This window comes from Capricornis sumatraensis, chromosome 19 (genome assembly GCF_032405125.1).
Source record: "Capricornis sumatraensis isolate serow.1 chromosome 19, serow.2, whole genome shotgun sequence".
NCBI lineage: Eukaryota > Metazoa > Chordata > Mammalia > Artiodactyla > Bovidae > Capricornis > Capricornis sumatraensis.
In genome coordinates this window covers 35,945,256-35,965,863 of record NC_091087.1, presented here as the reverse complement: position 1 = coordinate 35,965,863, position 20,608 = coordinate 35,945,256, and the positions used below count along the sequence as shown (strand labels likewise).

At 42.1% G+C, this 20,608-nt stretch overlaps 1 protein-coding gene and 1 pseudogene across 2 annotated transcripts in view; both read left to right on the top strand.

Annotated features, from left to right (window-relative positions):
- The window catches only part of TJP1 (tight junction protein 1), a 259,849-nt gene that overhangs the window by 122,462 nt on the left and 116,779 nt on the right, over nucleotides 1–20,608 (top strand). The gene's annotated exons all lie outside the window — the stretch shown is intronic.
- Nucleotides 6,379–6,505, top strand: LOC138095638 (U4 spliceosomal RNA; annotated as a pseudogene).

The window sequence follows — 20,608 nt, the reverse complement described above, 5'->3', positions numbered from 1 at the left end:
TTTTGTTTTTCTGTTTTTAATTTTGCTGGGTTTTAGTCTTATCTGTATTACTTCCTTCTGTTCACTTTGGCCTGATTTTGCTCTCCCTACCCCCACCCCCAGTTTCTTGAGGTAGGAAGTTAAGTTATTAATTTGAGACCTTCCAGCATTTTCCATTCAAGTATTTAGTGCTATATACTTTTTTTTTTTTCTTTTTGAGAGTGCTTTATTCAAAAAGATCTAAGTCAGGTGCTTTAAAACATATCAAAATGTTACAGAAATTCACAGTTCCCTATTGAGGACTTGTCAAGTTACATTAAGATATCTAAACACATCAGTTTATAAATTCAGAACCAAACATTGAACCAGGTCATGTACCATTGCTTGAAAAGCAAGTTATGATTAAGATAAAAGATACTTCACAAAGCTAAATCAAATGGGGAAACCCTTAAGAAACACTAGCAGTTATACACCAGAAACCAGCAGCTTGGAAAACAGGTCTGCGATCTGCTGGGGAGGCTCCATGGGTAAACCGAGTTTCTCCCTTTACAGCTGGTCCACATCTAGCGCTCGGCTATAACACAGCGGCTATAACACAGCGGGAGCTGTAACCTCCCACGACAGGGTTGCTGCTGCTGCTGCTGAGTCGCTTCAGTCGTGTCCGACTCTGTGCGACCCCAGAGACGGCAGCCCACTAGGCTCCCCCGTCCCTGGGATTCTCCCGGCAAGAACACTGGATTGGGTTGCCATTTCCTTCTCCAGTATTTAGTGCTATATACTTTTAATCAGACCTGCTGAGAGGAGCCTGCAGTTCCTAACTGCAAGGAGGGGCTTTTCATCTTTGTCAGTTTTTGCTTCAAGCATTTTGAGGGTCTGTTGGGATATTATCTGGAATAGATTCCAGGGTCTGATTAAGGTTTTAGGGGAGAGGGAGAGGAAGGAGACACTTCCTGACCAATGCTGTCTCTTTGTGTTTATAACTTGGTGTCATTTCAGTGAGATTTAGGAAAGGAGATAAACACATCTGTAAATGTCGTGTTTAATTATAAGGACTTATTAAAAGACTACAAACTGGTTTAATGTACCTTTTGTGAGGATTTGGGGTGTCCATTTGGTCAGTTCTCATTCTTAGCCAGGTGACAGCATTTGCCACAGTTCACAGTTTATCAGTCCCTCCTCCTTCAAACATCAGCCTCACTTGGCTTCTAAGACACTGTCCTCCGTCTTGTTGGTTCCTCATTCGTAGTTGCCTGGGCTGCTTCTCCCTGACTTCTGACCCTGACATGTTCCATCCTGGGTCTCTTCTGTGCATTCACAGTCCCTGCTGTGTGAGCTCACCACCAATGGCTTCAGAGAGAACCTCACACTGATGATCTCTGCATTCACCCTGGACCTCAAGTCCAATCACATTTCCCACGCTGACCCTGTGTTTCTCCGTGGACATCCACATGAGCCTCTTGCACAACACGCAAAAACTAGCTGCTGACATCTGCCACCAAAACCTGCTTTTCCACACGGTATATGATCTTATTTGCTGGAGGCTCCACACTTTCAGTAGCTTAGATAAAAAAATCAGCGTTTTCCTTGGCTTCTTTCTTGCCCTGTTCTGGCATCTCTTCTCTCAGCGCATCCTGTGGGCTCTGCCAGAAGACCCTACATGGAATCCATGGACAGCATCTCCACTGACGTGTATGCTATAAATTTACTTAGTCAAAGAAGTAAAGTTATAGCATATAAATAAATGCAGCCTTTCCCTACTTTGCTGATACTGTGACTCCAATTCAGTGGTAACCAAGTGCTCCAAAGTATAGGTCCTGGAGGACAGACCTTCTTTTAATGAGCAGTTAAGGATCCGTTTTAATCAGCAGGTTGTTTGTACACAGATATAAATTATCTTCAGTGGGTTAAATATTTCTGCTGAAATATTTTACCCGTGCCCTTCTGCCTGCTCAACTCTTTGTCGTGGACTTGCCAGACCCGACTCCAGTCCAGACTGCATGGAGCATGGGGATCAGCGCCCCTACTGTCCTGTCACGTAGAAACCCAGCTCTCTAGGCTGGCACGGATGCTGCCAGGGTTGCCTCCCCCTTCTTGTCAACTGCATGTAGTCACGTGTACCCTTGGTGGGGTCTCCTTGCCGCTTGTGGGAAATGCCAGCTCCTGCCCTCAAAGTGGTGGCACCCTTGGAAATGTACTCTACGGACTTTGAAATACAGGGATTTATTCTTGGGGCCACGTTTTTCTGTGTCAGATATTACCCTCCCACTGACCTGCCTCCTGGGTATGCCTTCCCCAAGCCCCCATCCAAGCAAACCTCCTTGTTCTCTGCTTCCCTTGTCTCCACCTGCTCTCAGCCCTCGTTCTCTGGTTCTTTTCTCATATATCGTCTCCTTCTCTAGGAGGAGAGAGTCTTTGAGGAGAGAGACATTCTCTCTATTCTTCCTTGTATCCCAGACATGCAGAATGGTGTGTGGCATCTAATAGAGAAATACAGTGGATGGTGAAGACCAGTGCTTTGTATTCATGGCAGGTGCTGCTGCAGGCAGCTCTCCTGTGTACCTTGAGTAGCATTGTCTGAGGAAGTCTGCACACTGCTCTCTCCAGGTTCAGAGCCTGCCCCTCTTCCTTTTGGGGAGTGAGGAAGCTGTGGACAGTTATAACTTTTGGTCTAGGTATGAAGTGGGGGTGTAGCTGAGAAGGAGGTGGGGTGTGCCCATTTATCTGCTCTCTGAGCCGTCTCCCCATGATTGTCCAGAAAGGTTCCATTGCAGCCAGAGTGCGGGGTCATCCTGGCCCAGGGCCCCCTAGAAGGCTCTTCTGTGGTGTCCCTGAGGGATTCACTGACTTCTTTGGCATGGAGTGTCCTCATTCTAGCACTCAATATCCTGTGTCCCAAGAAATCGTACCCTGGGACATGAAACCCTGGCTTCTGGTGATGGGTACTGAAGGTTGGGTGAAGGGGAGTACAAAGCCCATAAGATGGTCCCCTCCCCCCAAATAGGGGCTGGAAACAACACCATTTTAGTGTTTCATGGCTCCTGTGTGGGTTGTTTGCCTTCTGTGCCAGCTGTCACTCTTTCTGTGCTGACCGCTGGTGGCACCACGATTTGCAGGTCACAGTAAATGCACCATTGTTGCATCACCGAGCCGGGGAGGTTTAAGTGTGCAATTAAGGGTGATGCAACCCAAGCATTAAGAATTCGGTGTTGACTGTTGGTTAACTGTGTGCTTTGTGTTGAGATAGTGCTGGTTAAAGTATTAAACATTGTGAACATTCTGATCATGCTTTCTAAGGATTCAGATGATTAAAATGAAAGCAATTGCAATAGCAGTGGCAGCATCGCCCAGACCTCACTGAAAAAGACAGAATGACCATGAAATTTTAACAACAGATAAAAAGAGGCACGGGGACCAGGAGGACTGGATCAGGAAGAGCAGGTGACCCAAACAGAGCCTAGAGTGCAGCAGCCAGAATGGAGCGGGGGCAGGGCATGGGGCGGGGGCTGCGGGAAGGGCAGAGGGGAGCCCACCAACTGGAGCTGAGATAGGCAGGTATTTCCCAGTCAATCAAAAGTCCCCCATCTCCGCTAAAGACACCAATATGCAGTTGAGACTAGCTGGTGTGGAAGAATCTCTGGCAGGCCACAGGAATGCAGTATGACCTTATTGCCCGACTACTCTATGAAACTAAGGAAGGTTACATTTCCCAGTCCAGAAGTTGCAATAATATGCCACGTGGGCAAGAAAGAGGAAATCTCCCTGGCAGACGTGTTGAGCTGTGTGGCTTAGGTCTGATCCTGTCAGGGCTTGTCCAACATCTGCTTCTGCAGTAGGTCAGGGGTGCGTCAGTTTGGGGCAGCAGAAGTGTTCTACCCAGCTGTGAGGTGTTTTGATTTAAAAATTGACATTTCAGATCATCTTCATTTCTGTGGCTCAGACCATAAAGAGTCTGCCTGCAATGCAGGAAACCTGGGTTTGATCCCTGTGTCCGGAAGATTCCCTGGAGAAAGAAATGGCAATCCACTCCAGTATTCTTGCCTGGAAAATCCAGATGGAGGAGCCTCACGGACTATAGTCCATGGGGTTGCAGAGTCAGGCATGACTGAGCAAGTAACACTTTCTTTGGTTTCCGTGAAGTTTTAAATGATATCTCAGTAAGCAAACAGTGCAAGGTTGTTGATATCTTGTCCTACTCTGTTTATCTGTCTGTTCAGTAGACAGAGCAAATGTGAATCCTAGTTAGTCTGAGTGAAGAAACTGAAATGGTCTCACATGCTACATGCCTGCACACCTCATACACAACACTCCTAAAAATATTCACCTGAGATGCTTTCCAAAAGCAAGTGTTTGGTTACTTTTCAGCTTCCTCAGAATATTTAAAAGCACTTAATGCAATGTTTGCATTTATAGAAAGGCAAAGAGATTGTCAACCCAATGGCTGGTGGTGTTCTCAGGCATGATGTAATGTTAAAACTTTGACCTGACATAAAATAGTATTCCCTGCACTGTCACCCCCCAAATCCTTTTTCCAAAGTGCAGATAAAAGGCATATTCTTCTCTGATTTGGACACACATTGAGGATGAGAATGGAGAAAAGAGGTCTGAATATTTGTATGCTGTTTCTTCAGAACTGCTTGATGGTCTTTGACAACGTGTAAGAAACCAATGAAAAGACGGAGCAATTGCACCTAAGTTGTTTGCTGTTATGTTTAGGCTGAGGCAAAAACTCATATGGTGAGAAGATGACTCATTTTTTAATGACTGCTTAAAAGTTAAGTCATCAGATAAGGGCAACTTTCTCAACTAAAACTAAAACTTTATTCCCACAAGTTCAAATTATATCTTTGCTTTAAAACTATTTTCTCTGAGAGAGGTGCAACTTATCCATTTGGATAGTTTAAAAATGATAATGGGCCTTGGGAAGCATTACTATGGACAAAGCTAGCAGAGGTGATGTAATTCCAGTTGTGTATTTCAGATCCTAAAAGATGATGCTGTTAAAGTGCTGTACTCAGTATGCCAGCAAATTTGGAAAGCTCAGCAGTGGCCAGAGGACTGGAAAAGGTCAATTTTCATTCCAATCCCAAAGGAAGGCAATGCCAAAGAATGCTCAAACTACCACACAATTGCACTCATCTCACATGCTAGTAAAGTAATGCTCAACATTCTCCAAGCCAGGCTTCAGCAATACGTGAACCGTGAACTTCCAGATGTTCAAACTGGTTTTAGAAAAGGCAGAGGAACCAGAGATCAAATTGCCAACATCGGCTGGATCATAGAAAAAGCAAGAGAATTCTAAGAAAACATCTGCTTCATTGACTACACTAAAGCTTTTGACTGTGTGGATCACAACAAACTGTGAAAAATTCTTAAAGAGATGGGATTACCAGACCACCTTACCTGTCTCCTGAGAAATCTATATGGAGGTCAAGAAGCAACAGTTAGACTGGACATGGAACAACAGACTGATTCCAAATTGGGAAAGAGTATGTCAAGGCTGTATGTTGTCACCCTGCTCATTTAACTTATATGCAGAGTACATCATATGAAGTGCCAGGCTGGATGAAGCACAAACTGGAATCAAAATTGCTGGGAAAAAGATCAATAGCCTCAGATATGCAGATGACACCACACTTATGGCAGAAAGCAAAGAGGAACTAAAGAGCCTCCTGATGAAAGTGAAAACGGAGAGTGAAAAAGCTGTCATAAAACTCAACATTCAAAAAAATGAAGATCATGGCATCTGGTCCCACCATTTCATGGCAAACAGATGGGGAAACAATGGAAACAGTGACAGATTTTATTTTCTTGGGCTCCAAAATCACTGTAGATGGTGATTACATCCATGAAATTAAAAGACGCTTGCTTCTTGGAAGAAAGGCTATGACAAACTTAGACAGCATATTAAAAAGCAGAGAGATTAGTTTGCCCACAAAGTCAAAGTCATGGTTTTTCCAGTAGTCATGTATGGATGTGAGAGTTGGACCATAAAGAAAGCTGAGTGCTAAAGATTGATGCTTTTGAACCGAGGTGTTGGAGAAGACTCTTGAGAGTCCCTTGGACCTCAAGGAGATCAAACCAGTCAATCCTAAAGGAAGTCAGTCCTGAATATTCATTGGAAGGACAGATGCTGAAGCTGAAGCTCCAATGCTTTGGCCAAGTAATGTGAAGAACTGACTCATTAGAGAAGACCCCGATGCTGGGAAAGATTGAAGGCAGGAGGAGAAGGGGGCAATAGAGGATGAGATGGTTGGATGGCATCACCGACTCAATGGACATGAGTTTGAGCCAACTCTGGGAGTTGGTGGTGGACAGGGAAGCCTGGTGTGATGCAGTCCATGGGTTCATAAAGAGTCAGACACAACTGAGGAACTGAACTGAACTGATGAATGATAGTCAAGCTTTGCACAGTGGCAGTATCATAACCAGTGAGGTTTACAAGGTGTGATCATTGCTAATTGAAAAAAAAGAGATAGACAAACTTAAATGTAAAATGTAAAACTATAGAACTTCTAGAAAACAATGTAAGAGAAGATCTTCAGGACTTAGAACAGGGCTGGGAACTCTTAGACTTGATACTCAAAGTGTGATTCATAAGAGGGAAAAATTGGTAAGTTCTAATTCATCAAACCAGCCTTTGCTCTGGGAAAGAGTCTGTTGAAAGGATTCAGATAAGCTATTTACTGGAAAAAAATGTTTGCAAACCAGGAATCCAACAAAGTGCTTATATCCAGACTGTTTAAAGAACTCTCAAAATAACAGTAAAGAAAAATTTGTTGGGAAAGCGGGGGTATTTCCTGGCAGTTCGGTGGTTAGGACTTTGTACTTTCAAGGCCAAGAGCCCGGGTTCAGTTCCTGATCAGGAATGAAGATCTTGTGGTGTGGCCAAAAAAAAAACCAAAAGCACCCCACACCTGACAAGCTGTTCAATATCATTAGCCATTAGGGAAATGCAAACTAAAACCATCTAAGATACCATTACACACTTAGTCATCAGAGTGGCTAAAGGGTAACCTATGGACAATACTGAAGACGCAGAGTATCTGGATCCCTCAAGTCACTGCTGTGAGGATGTAAAGTGGTGCAGCTTCCCTGGAAAATAGGTGGGCATTTCCTTTCAGAACTAAACGTGGACTCACTGTAGGGACTCAGCTTTTGAATTCTTGGGCATTTATCCCAAAGAAGTGAGGAGTTATTTCCATGCTGAGATCAGTACACAGACACTCATAGTGGGTTTGCCCATGACGGTATCCTTCAGTGAGTGATGGTTGAGCAGACAGTGCTCCATCCATACCATGGACACCACTCAGCACCAAGAAGGAACGAGCGTCTGGGATGTGCTGCAGCTTGTGGAAATCTCAGGGAAACTGTGCCAAGTGAAAAAAGCCAGTTCTGAAAGCTTACATACCTTGTGATTACATGTATGTAATATTTGTGAAGTAATGTAATTACAGAGATGAAGATCAGATCGCTAGTTGCCGGGTCAGGGAATGGGGGACAGGATGGGTGTGGTTATGAAGGGCTGATAGGAAGCAGCCCTGAGGGAAAGGCCGAGTGTGAGTGAATGTCTTGGGGGGGCGGTGGTTGTGGTTAAAACAAGCAGCATAGAGCAGGCACCCATGCACAGACAGCTCATGAAATCCAGACAGTCTCTGGTTGTCCAGTGTGCATTTTTGGTAACAGCGTTGTCCTGGGGATATGTTTGGTGTTGACCTCAGTGTGGTCAGGGTGAAGGCAACATGAAACTTTCCTGTACATTGCTTTGCAGTTTCTCCTGAATCTGTAATTGTTTCAAAATGAAGAGTTTTTTTTTAATAAAACAGTGGATCTTTTAGATGTAGCTCATTTGACGAATTTATAGATGCAGACAACCTGATTAACAAGCCTGTAGATATGAAGTGGGTGGACATTTTTGGAGAGGTGGAAATGAATTACTACAAGTCTGAAAACCTGCTCGTTTTTGTTGAGAGGAAAGCTTGATGTCCTGTGGGCTTGACAAAGGCAGGCAGGTATTATAGGGAAAGGAAACAGAGTAATGATACTAATACCCTATGGTGTCATGGAGCAGAAAGGAACAGGACGTGTGTGTGTGTGTGTGTGTGTGTGTGTGTGTGTATGGTAGTTAAATAGTAGTGGCTCATGGTAAAGAATCTGCCTGCAATGCAGGAGACCCAGGTTTGATTCCTGGGTCAGTCAGGAAGGTCCCCTGGAGAAGAAAATGGCAACCTACTCCAGTATTCTTACCTGGAGAAGCTCATGGACAGAGGAACCTGGAGGGCTACAGTCCATGGGATTGCAAAGAGTCAACATGACTGAAGTGACCTAGCATGCAGGAAGATAACTAAAACCAAAAATAGTCCAAAGGTCCATGAAAAAATGAAAATGATACATAACAAAACATCTACTTACTGAAAAAGAGGCAATAGAGGAGGAACAGAGGAACAAAACACAGAGTCGTATAGAAATAAATATCCAGATGGCAGAGATTCTTCCCAACTAGATAAGTTATAAAACTAAATGTGCGTGGATTAAACACTCCAATCAAAATTCACAGATTGTCAGGCTGGATTTTAAAAAAAGTCCGTTAGATTCAAAGAGGTTGAAAGTAAAAGAATGGGAAAGACATATCATGCAAACAGTGATATTATTACATATTTCTCATGTATCATTTTTCTCCTGTTAATTACTACTGATTGCCACTCAATAAATTCTATTGTTTGTTTTATTTAAATAATAACATTTATGTAACAGAAAGAGAAATAATGCAGAATAATATAATTTCCATAAGTACCTATTTTTTAGGTTAAAGCAATAATATGTGTATAATTACTTATTAAATGTTATATTATTATGGTTTTTTATCTGTTATTGCTGTGTCCTGGATTGACTCTCTAAAAGTTGGTCATTACAAGAATAGCTTCTCTTAACAATAGTCGGAGAAGCACTAGTTAAGTCCAGCTGGAACTGTGCTTCCGTTGTGGGGGATGGGGATGGTGAAGAGTAAGAAAGTACTTGGATATCTCTTTGTTCCTCCTGACACTGCAATGTGAGGGGTGACCCTGAGAGGTGTGTTTCTCCCTTAGTAAGAGAGCATTCTGGTTTTAGTACCATATTTTAAAGGTATTCTTTTAAATTTATTTATTTATTTAGCAGAAATTAACACAGTGTTGTAAATCAACTATATTTCAATTTTACAAGTATGCTTGAGTTATCTGAATATGGCCTCGTACCTAACAAAAGCAGGAGTATGAAAAAGAAAAACTGGAAAAAAAAATCAACAGACATTATTTCTGGCACATACTAAGAGATATATAAATATTTGTAAGAAATTAAGTGTTAGTCACTCAGTCATGCGACCCCATGAACTACAGTCCACCAGGTTCATCTGTCTGTAGGATTTCCCAAGCAAGAATACTGGAGTGGGTGGCCATTCCCTTCTCTAGGAGATCTTCCTGGCCCAGGGATAGAACCTGGCTGGCTCTCTTGCATTGCAGGCAATTCTTAGTGTCTGAGCCACCAAGGAAGAAATATTTGCTGAGGATTAATTAGTGAAAAAGTTGGCTTAAAGCTCAACACTCAGAAAATGAAGATCATGGCATCTGGTCCCATCACTTCATGGGAAATAGATGGAGAAACAGTGGAAGCAGTGTCAGACTTTATTTTTTTGGGCTCCAAAATCACTGCAGGTGGTGACTGCAGCCATGAAATTAAAAGACGCTTACACCTTGGAAGAAAAGTTATGACCAACCTAGATAGCATATTCAAAAGCAGAGACGTTACTTTGCTGACTAAGGTCCGTCTAGTCAAGGCTATGGTTTTTCCAGTAGTCATGTATGGATGTGAGAGTTGGACTGTGAAGAAAGCTGAGCGCCAAAGAATTGATGCTTTTGAACCGTGGTGTTGGAGAAGACTCTTGAGAGTCCCTTGGACTGCAAGGAGATCCAACCAGTCCATTCTGAAGGAGATCAGCCCTGGGATTTCTTTGGAAGGAATGATGCTGAAGCTGAAACTCCAGTACTTTGGCCACCTCATGTGAAGAGTTGACTCACTGGAAGACTCTGATGCTGGGAGGGATTGGGGGCAGGAGAAGAAGGGAATGTCAGAGGATGAGATGGCTGGATGGCATCACTGGCTCGATGAACGTGAGTCTGAGTGAACTCCGGGAGTTGGTGATGGACAGGGAGGCCTGGCGTGCTGCGATTCATGGGATCGCAAGGAGTCGGACATGACTGAGCGACTGAACTGAACTGAACTGAATGAGTGAATGAGTGAAAAGTATGTGAAGTGTTGCTACATTTTCCAATCCAGCTAATTGTGTAGACTGTCTCTAAAAGGGAATTAGGAGAATACAGATTAGAAATCTTTTTAAAATCACTGTTCTTAGTTGATTTAAATTGATTATATATTTAGGAATATCCTTTTCTGTGCTATTTTAGGCTCCTGTTCCTTGCTGACTTAGGATATCAGAGAAGTGAATTTGGCTTTGTCAGAATGTTTCCAAATAACCCAGCCAGGAAACCACACCCTTTCAAAACATACTCTCACATACAGATTTAAATTAAGTTGGATTTTTATGTGTTTTTTAATTTGCCCAGTTGTTATAAAACTTTTCATTTTATATAAATATGTACTCTCTTGTGGAAATATTAATCACATTTAACATTGAACTGGTCTAATGTTAGCTTTTCATAGAAACAAAGTATATGGTTTTATAATACGTATATTTCCCAAACTTGTAAGACCTCCAAATAACCACATCCCACAGTGGCCTCATGGCCTCGGGAATGAAAAGGATCTTCAGTTTTTGACTGTTCAGATCACTGAAAGTCACGGCTGGAAAGGGTCTTAGAATTAATCCAGCCCTGCCCCACCCACACGAATCCCTTGGAGTCAACCCCCATCTCACACCCCCACTGCTGTGTAGATAAGGAAACCTTAGTCCCAGAAGACCTTTTCCAGATATTTCCATCACGTTCTCTTTGATGCTTTCAGCATGTGTGTCCACACTTTGTTAGCCAAAGAGAACATTTGTTTTAGTTTTAAGTAGAAAGATAATGAGTTAATGGCTTTTCCTAGCCCTTTGTGTGGCCCTTTCCAGAAGAGAAGGCAGAGCTGCCAGGAGCTCAAAGCCTCTCCCAGGTGAGGGATATGTCTGGGGCCCTTAGTTCCTGGTGTACCTTCAGCTCAGCCTCAGATTTCCATGTGTCCTCTGTAAGTGTAATTTCACAGGTAACAAAGCAGCCACCACTTAAAAAAAATTTTTTTTTTAAATCTGTTCTTCCCCAAAATATTGTTAAAGTTGCATAATGTTGATCCAAATCCATAGTCCGTAAAAGCTTTTACAAGCATTTGAGTGAGTGAGTGAAGTCGCTCAGTCGTATTCGACTCTTTGCAACCCAGTGGACTGTAGCCTACTAGGCTCCTCTGTCCATGGGATTTTCCAGGCAAGAGTACTAGAGTGGGTTGCCATTTCCTTCTCCAGGAGATCTTCCTGACCCAGGAATCGAACCTAGGTCTCCCGCATGGTTTACAGCATTTACTGAATAATAATTTGCTAATTCAAAATAGTATAAAATATAGTTATTTACTTTCAAGATTCTTGTGCTTTAAAAAAATGTACTTATAGGGACCTTCCCTAGTGGCTCAGTGGTAAAGAATTTGCCTGCCAATGCAGGAGACACAGGTTCGATCCCTGATCCAGGAAGATCCCACCTGCCACGGAGCAACTAAGCCTGTGCGCCACAACTGTTGAGCCTGTACTCTGGGGCCTGGGAACCACAACTGCTGAGCCCAAGTGCCACAACTACTGAAGCCCGTGCATCTAGAGCCTGTGTTCAGCAACAGAGAACCCACTGCAATGAGAAACCTGTGCACTGCAACTAGAGAATAGCCCTGGATAACTGCAACTAGAGAAAAGTCCCCATGGCAACGAAGACCCAACACAGCCAAAAATAAATAAACAAACAAAAAATGTACTTACAAAAAACCATACTGCACCTTAAAAAATATAAATGAAGAGACTGGATAAATTAGCATGTAAATGTGGTGGCAAGGGTGTGAAAAGTGATTCTAATGTACTGCAAATAGTCATATTCATCAAAAATTAAAGGAGCAAATCAACTTTCAAATATTTCCAAATAAATAGCTATTATGGAGAAATATTTGGAGAAATATTTAACTATGTTGAAATTTTCTTTTACGAGTACAATATTTCGCTAATGACACTAAGATGAGCTACACAGTCCTTACGAAGATCAATTTAAAGCTGTGTAAATCAGCTAAACTGATCATAGTTTAAAATCTTTTCATATTTTCTTTTAGTAAAAAATACCTTAGCTGAAGAATCCCTGTGTACCTCTGTGACTTTGCCTAGTTTATCCATGATGCCCTGAGCACTCTCTAATTAATCCCATGAATCCATCATCTGCTGGTGAACATCTGTCGTAAAGAGGAGACATGATCTGTTCTTGGGGTTCACAGGGCGAAATCTGCCCTGTTGGAAGGTGGCCCAGATGTGTTCCTGGGTACCAGGCAGTCGCAGCGCAGCCCTAGGGGGAGGGAGGGTCAGCCAGGCTCTCTATAGCACTGGCTAGTTGGGTGTGTCTGAGGAGACAGGCAGGGCCATCCGCCAACCATCCCAAAGGCTTTTGTGTCACGTCTGATCATGGTGACCAGGGTCACAGCCAGACCTTTTTAGTCCTGAAAAGAAAAATGTTCCCTTAGTTTATCTGGCTTACTTGCCTTTATCTGTGGAGGGACTGATTGGTTTTTTAGCTCTTCTTGGCATGAGGGAGCCTCTTCTTTTTATACATACAAAAGGAGGCAGACTACTCAAGCCTGCCCTGTCTCTAGAGCAGTTTCAGTGCATCATTTTCCAGTGCTCTGAAACTCCCTTTCAGATACCCTGACAGAGTGCGTGCCTTTGCCCCACAGTACTAAGAAGCTGATGATGTTTTGCATATGTTTGTGTAGTACTCCTACAGGTTTAGTTTACATATCAGTTTGTCCTTGCTTTGTAACCGGCCACCCCCATACTTAGCATCTTTAAACATAATCATGGTTCTGTGGGCTGGCTGTTTGGGCTCAGATGAGCTGAGTAGTTCCTTTTGCTAGACTCACCTGGGCTCACGCAGAGGCCATCAGCCTGTGATTTGGCTGGGACTGTGGATCTAGAATTTCCTTGCTCGTATGTCTGGAGGCCGGCAGACTGTCAGCCCAAGCATCTCATTTCTTTCCCCTGTGACCGCTCCTGCAGGCTAACCTGGGTTCCTTCCTGTGGGTCGCAGGAGAGAGAGAGCAAGCCAGGTGCTTTTCAGGCCTCTGCTTGTGCTGTGTTCGCCCTTTGAAACAAGTCATGCTGCTGCCCAGATTCAAGGGGGAAAAGGACTCTCCCTCATGCCAAGAAGAGCTGCCATGTCCCATTGCAGTGGGACATCCAAAGGGGTTTTGCAGGAATTTATGACAGTTATTTGCAATGTATCTACCTGTGCTCATGGGTGTATTTTCATAACAGATTTCAAATGCATACCACCATTCAAACCTACCCTGAAATAGAAAGAATAACGCATTAAACCTCTTATATGCCCATCATTTGGATTCAACAATTTTCAGTATTTTGCTGCCTGTTTTTTGGCCTCTGTTTTAAAAGTTTTCTCTTTGCTAAAGTATTTTCAAGCAAGTCCCATGGTGCTGTTTCAGCTCTGCATGTTTCAATATGCCTCCCCTGAAAAAGGAGACCTTGCTTAGGTAGCCGCCAGCGTGGTCATGTCGTGGTATTCTCAGCACTTAGTCCATAATTAAAATTTCCCAGTTGTCTCTTTTTGCAGCAGGTAGATTTGAAAAGGATTCTGCCCACATAAAGTCTATAGCAGTCCCAACTTGCCTTTCTTTTCTTTTTGCCGATTGATCTGCTTTGAAGACTGGTCTGTCTTCCTACAAAGAACCTCCCGCATTCTGTATTTGTGTGGCTGCTTCCTTTTGGGATCATTTGACGTGCATCTCTAGCTCCTGTACTTCTGTTTGTGAAAGTTGCTTAGTGGGTGAATTTCATTCAGTGCCACTCCTGGAGCAGGTGTCCTTTTTAAAGAGGACCCCCATGCTTCCAGTCTCGTCATGTGGAGAATTGTCTTACTTTCGTCGATGCTAACATTGACGGGTGGGCTGACCCTTTGATGATCATTACATGAATCTGTTATTTCAGTTATTATAAGGCAATGATTTCCTAACTCTATCATTTCTTCCAGATTTTGTTAGCTGGAGTTTCTTTTATAAGGAACTTTCCTCATCAATTAGAGTCACTTAGTTATCTGCAGCATGTTCGGACAGCTGATCCTTTTAATTGATGGCTTACAGAATAAGGAGTTGGTGCACTAGTTATATCCAGAGCTACTCAATTCATAGTGGTTTGGGGTGTCTCTTTCTTTTTTCCCCGCGTTTTTGATATTACAGCCAGACTTCAAAGATATGAAAGGTTCTAATCCACACCACTGCAATAAAGTGAATATCATAGTAGAGTCAGACAAATTATTTTATTTCCCAGTGCATACAAGAGATATGTTTACACTATACTGTAGTCTGTGTGCAATAATAGCATTGTGTCTGAAAAAACAATGTATATACCTTAATTTAAAAGTAGTTGGTTACTAAAAAAATGCTAGCCATCCTTGACAGCCTTCAGTTTATAAAAAATGCAAAGTACAATAACATGTGGTATGCTTGTATTATGAGCTCATCATGGGTTTTAGATATTCAGTGTGTTTCAATCATTTGCGTTTTTTTGAGGCTCAAATTGTTTTGTCTTTGGGCCTTGGGAGCTACTTGTTGGCTTCTGTCTCCCTTGGCACCATTACCCCTTGAGAGTGCCCTTGCTTTCCAGCACAGTATATCTCAGGATATCTGGGGGAGTAAGTAAGCACTAGTCTTTCAGTCGTATCCAACTCTGTGACCCCATGGACCATAGCCTGCCAGGCTCCTCTGTCCATGGGATTCTCCAGGCAAGAATACTGTAGTGGGTAGCCACCATCCTCCAGGGGTCTTCTTGACCCCGGGTTTAAACCCACATCTACTGAATTGCAGGTAGAGTCTCTACCATCTGTGCCACCAGGGAAGCCCATCTCATATGTTTCTTGTGATCATCCATTCCTGGCTGGAGTGTAGGCAGTGGTTGGGCTCATTGCTGTTGAGTTTTTATTGTTTTTAGTCCTTTCTCTGGCAAGAGCTGGAAGACACATATATATAGTCAGCCTTCTGTATCTGTGGGCTCTTCATGTATTCACCCAGCTGCAGATGAAAAATACTCAGAAAAAAATTCCAGAAAGTTCCAAAAATCAAAACTTGAATTTGCTGCACACTAGCAGTTATTTACATAGCATTTACATTGTATCAGGTATTATAAGCATATATTTCTGCTTTATTGACCATGCCAAAGCCTTTGACTGTGTGGATCACAATAAACTGGACAATTTTGAAAGAGATGGGAATACCAGACCACCTGACCTGCCTCTTGAGAAACCTGTATGCAGGTCAGGAAGCAACAGTTAGAACTGGACATGGAACAACAGACTGGTTCCAAATAGGAAAAGCAGTACGTCAAGGCTGTATATTGTCACCCTGCTTACTTAACTTCTATGCAGAGTACATCATGAGAAACGCCGGGCTGGATGAAGCACAAGCTGGAATCAAGATTGTCAGAAAAAATATCAATAACCTCAGATATGCAGATGGCACCACCCTTATGGCAGGAAGTGAAGAAGAACTAAAGGACCTCTTGATGAAAGTGAAAGTGGAGAGTGAAAAAGTTGGCTTAAAGTTCAACATTCAGAAAACGAAGATCATGGCATCTGGTCCCATCACTTCATGGGAAATAGATGGGGAAACAGTGGAAACAGTGTCAGACTTTATTTTTCTGGGCCCCAATATCACTGCAGATGGTGATTGCAGCCATGAAATTAAAAGATACTCCTTGGAAGGAAAGTTATGACCAACCTAGACAGCATATTAAAAAGCAGAGACATTACTTTGTCAACAAAGGTCTGTCTAGTCAAGGCAATGATTTTTCCAGTAGTCATGTATGGATGTGAGAGTTGGACTATAAAGAAAGCTGAAGTGAAAGTGAAGTCGCTCAGTCGTGTCCGACTCTTTGCGACCCCACGGACTGTAGCCAATCAGGCTCCTCTGTCCATGGGATTTTCCAGGCAAGAGTGCTGGAGTGGATTGCCATTTCCTTCTCCAGGGGATCTTCCCGACCCAGGAATCGAACCCCGGTCTCCTGCATTGCAGGCAGACGCTTTACCGTCTGAGCCACCAGGGAAGAGCTGAGCACTGAAGAATTGATGCTTTTGAACTGTGGTGTTGGAGAAGACTCTTGAGAGTCCCTTGGACTGCAAGGGGATCCAACCAGTCCATCCTAAAGGAAATGAGTCTTGGGTGTACATTGGAAGGACTGATGTTGAAACTCCAATATTTTGGCCACCTGATGCGAACAGGTGACTCATTTGAAAAGATCCTGATTTGGGGAAAGATTGAAGGCAGGAGGAGAAGGGGACAACAGAGGATGAGATGGTTGGATGACATCACTGAGTCAATGGACATGAGTTTGGATAAACTCCAGGAGTTGGCGATGGACAGGGAGGCCTGGCGTGTTGTGGTTCATGGGCTCACAAAGAGTCGGACACGAGTGAGCAACTGAACTGAACTGAACTGAACTGAACTGAGAGGTGATATAAAGTGTATGGGAAGATGTGCATCGGTTTATATGCAAATACTGCACTATTTTTTATAAGGGAACTTCATGAATTTTGGTATCTGCAGGGAGTCCTGGTACATATAAATACATATATGTTTCTTTTTCTCTTAAGTATATTTTAAAAATCAAGTATAATTGATTTTTTAACTTAAGTTAGAATTGCAAAATTTTTATTTAACGTCTTTGCATTTTATACTCTTTTCTCTTTTCAATGAAAAGTTTTGGTTAGTGTATGTTAACATATACTATGTATTGATATATTAACTAATGTGTGAAAACATGTAATATTACTATTATTAGCATATACTAATGCTAATAATATATTGTATCAGCATTATTACTTCAAGATTGTTATGTACTTACATTTAACTTTGAACTATTATATACATAATGTGATAATGCTAATATTATAAATTATTGTAAATAATAACACATATATTAAGTATACTAATATATTAGGTAATACACAGATAAAACAACTCATTATATGTATTGGCACATAGTGAGTTTGTAACAGTTTTAGATTAGTTAATGCACAGGCACACACACATAAATAAAAGTTTTGAAGTAATAGTGCTGATATTATTAGTAACAGATTTGTTGTTCATTTGCTAAGTCCTGTCTGACTTTGCAACACCATGAACTGCAGCACACCACGTTTTCCTGTCCTTCACTATCTCCCAGAGCTTGCTCAAACTCATGTCCATTGAGTTGGTGATGCCATCCAACCATCTCGTCCTCTTTTGCCCCCTTCTCCTCCTGCCCTCAATCTTTCCCAGCATCAGGGTCTTTTCTGACTGGATGAAATTTAAGTTTTCTCTGTAGTGCCCTTTTCCTTAGAAAATATTCCACTGAGAATTCCATCAAAGTACTTTGGACAAGTCACTGAAAACCATTCTTTTGTTTGTATGGTTAAGGCACCAAATTAATCTATATATTCTCACCCCAGTTGGTTTTCAGTTTTTACAGATGCCTTTTTTCTTCTTGATTTCATTTTTTAAAAATATATAAAACATTTTTGTTTCCAGAGTCAAACCACAGTATAGAGTCTGCCTAGAAAAGTCTCGTGTTACTAGTGTTACCTCCCTCCTCTGAAGGCAGGTCCTTTCATTTGTTCTTAGTTTTCCTTCCAGTGTTTCTTTTGCAAATATATTTCCTTTTAGAAATTATGTTAAATAGAAAAAAACTTACATCTTTTTCAATGAAGTTCCACTAGCTTTTCTATATTTTTTGGTTATTATTTGTTTTAAAAGACTAGTATTATAAAGGTTTTATCATACCTACCTGTGTCAAGTGTAAAAGAACAATCCAAACATTCTTTGGCAGATGACACTGTTTAGCTTCTTTTAAGAAATATATCTCTCTCTTCAGTGAGTTTGGTACATTTGGGAAACAGATTGCAAACTAAAGTGAAATAGAAAGATTTCTTCTAATTTCCATTTGTTGTCTGAGGCTGAGAAAATATCTCACAGAAGTTATTTTACAAAGATGAGTCTGAGAAAAAAAGTTCCTTGAATTAAACCATAATGAAAAATAATATGAAATAGAATATATATGTGTGTGTTTATATATACCTGAATATCTTTGCTGTACAGCAGAAACTAACACAATACTGTAAATTAACTATGTAAAGTGAAAGTCACTCCGTCATGTCCCCAACTCTTTGCAACCCCATGGGCTGTGCAGTCCATGAAATTCTCCAGGCCACAGTACTGGAGTGGGTAGCTGTTCCCTTCTCCACAGGATCTTCCCAACCCAGGGATTGAACCCAGGTATCCCTCATTGCAGGCGGATTCTTTACCTTCTGAGCCAGCAGGGAAGCCCTGGTGTGTAGTTGAAGTCAACTATACTTCAATTAAAAAAAAATAGCAAGATGAGAAAGACATTTTTAAAAAACTTAGTAAGAACCATGAAACTCCAGGTGTACCCTGTGTATTGTCCTCTGTCAACTTAATTCATTCTCTGCCTCCTTCATAGTCATGCTCATAGACTTGAACTTGAGAAATTCTAGAGCCTCAAAATTAACATGGCCAAAATTGTGTTCATAAGATTTGGAAAGAAGGAGGCTTTGCAAAATTAGGAGAATATCAGAGAAATTAGAGTTGAAGTTGGTAGAACTTGATGCACTTTTGTTAGTAATGTTAGAAAATTATTATTTGCTTTTAACACATATACCAGAGTTATATAAAATGTTGACATTGGGGCAACTTGGATGAAGGGTATAAGGGAATACTTTGTACCATCTTTCCAGCTCTTCTATAAAGCTAAAATTGTTCCAAAGGAAATTTTATTTCACACACACACACACACACACACACACACACACACTTATACTTACATACACAGACAGTAAACTAAAAAGACTTAGAATGCATGAAATACAAAGGGATCCTTAGAGAACTTCAACAAAGTGGTAAGAGAAGCAACCCAACAGAAAAAAAGGATTAAATGAAATGCATGCCAAGTAATATACCATTTTTGTTTACCACACAGGCGAAATGTATAAGGTTAATATCAAGTGTTCATATGGGTGAGGGAGACAGGATAGGGTGACCTAGTACCCTTGGTTGGCAAGTTGACAGTATCAGTTTAAAATTTTTATTTTAACTAGGTATGTGCATGTGTGTGCTCAGTCGTGTCCAACTCTTTGCGACCCCATGGACTGTAGCCCACCAGGCCCCTCCTTCCATGGGATTTCCCACTCATGAATACTTGAGTGAGTTGTCATTCCCTTCTCTAGAGGATCTTCCCCGCCCGGGGATCAAACCTGGGTCTCTGCATTGCAAGTGGATTCTTTACCCTCTAAGCCACTGGTGAAACCCTAGATACACTATGGTACATCCATACTGTGAAATGCTAGACAGCCATTTAAAAATCATGAGGTAGATTTTTATTGTTTGACATCATCTCCAAGACAAAAATATTAAGTGAAAAAATAAACTGTAAGATAGTAAATGTAGTCTATCATTTGTTTAAAGAAAACAGGCATTGCTGTATATCTACATGTTTCTCTCTTTCTCTTTTTCCATGTATATACATACATAAATACACAGAAAGCAATCTGGTATATACTCTCTAGTTAGATTTAATACTGTTATTCCTGGGTAGTGGGAACGGGCAGTGTGGGCTAGCTGAACTTTGAACATCTGTCTATAACTCAAGTCTTTTACATAATTGATCACAGAGACACAGGAGTGGGGCGGGGTAGGGAACGTCTCAGGCAGCTTGTCGTGAACAGAGAGAACGCTGTCTAGCAGGGGTCGACTCTGAGCTCCTTGTGTCCCTGTGGGGTCCAGTGCAGAGTGAAAATGTGGGATCCTTTGCTCAAAGTACAGGACAAAGTATCATTAAAGGTGCATATGATTTATCATGTATCTTTGTATTGGGCAGGTTTTAGATGCAGAAATCAGAACTCATATGAGGACTTAGCTGAATTACACACTTGATATGTCAGGGCTTGTTCCTGGAGTTGTCTCTCAAGCCAGTAGAAGAGACCAGCCTCGGCCAAGTCAGGACGGTTGAGGAGAGAGAGGACCCCACTCCTCACTCACAGGCACAGGGAGCACCCCTGGGCCTGGGGACAATCACAACCAGGACAGACCCTCAAGGACCCTGGGGGTCCCATTTGTCTGCTGGGCCTACCAGAACCTCCTCCTCATCAAACGCCTGACTGAAACAGCCGGGCTGGGCACAGAGTCTAGGGGAGCCAAGCTGCCACGTCCACAGTAGACAGCAGCCAGCAAGAATCCTTAAATCTACAGGCTGGGAAGCTTGGGTACCTGAGTGGGGGCTGATCAAGAGGCTCCCCTCCTACCAATGTGAGCGATGGCTTTGCTTACCCAGGATGCTGTGATACCAGCACTTGCCTATCCTGGTCAGGCAGGG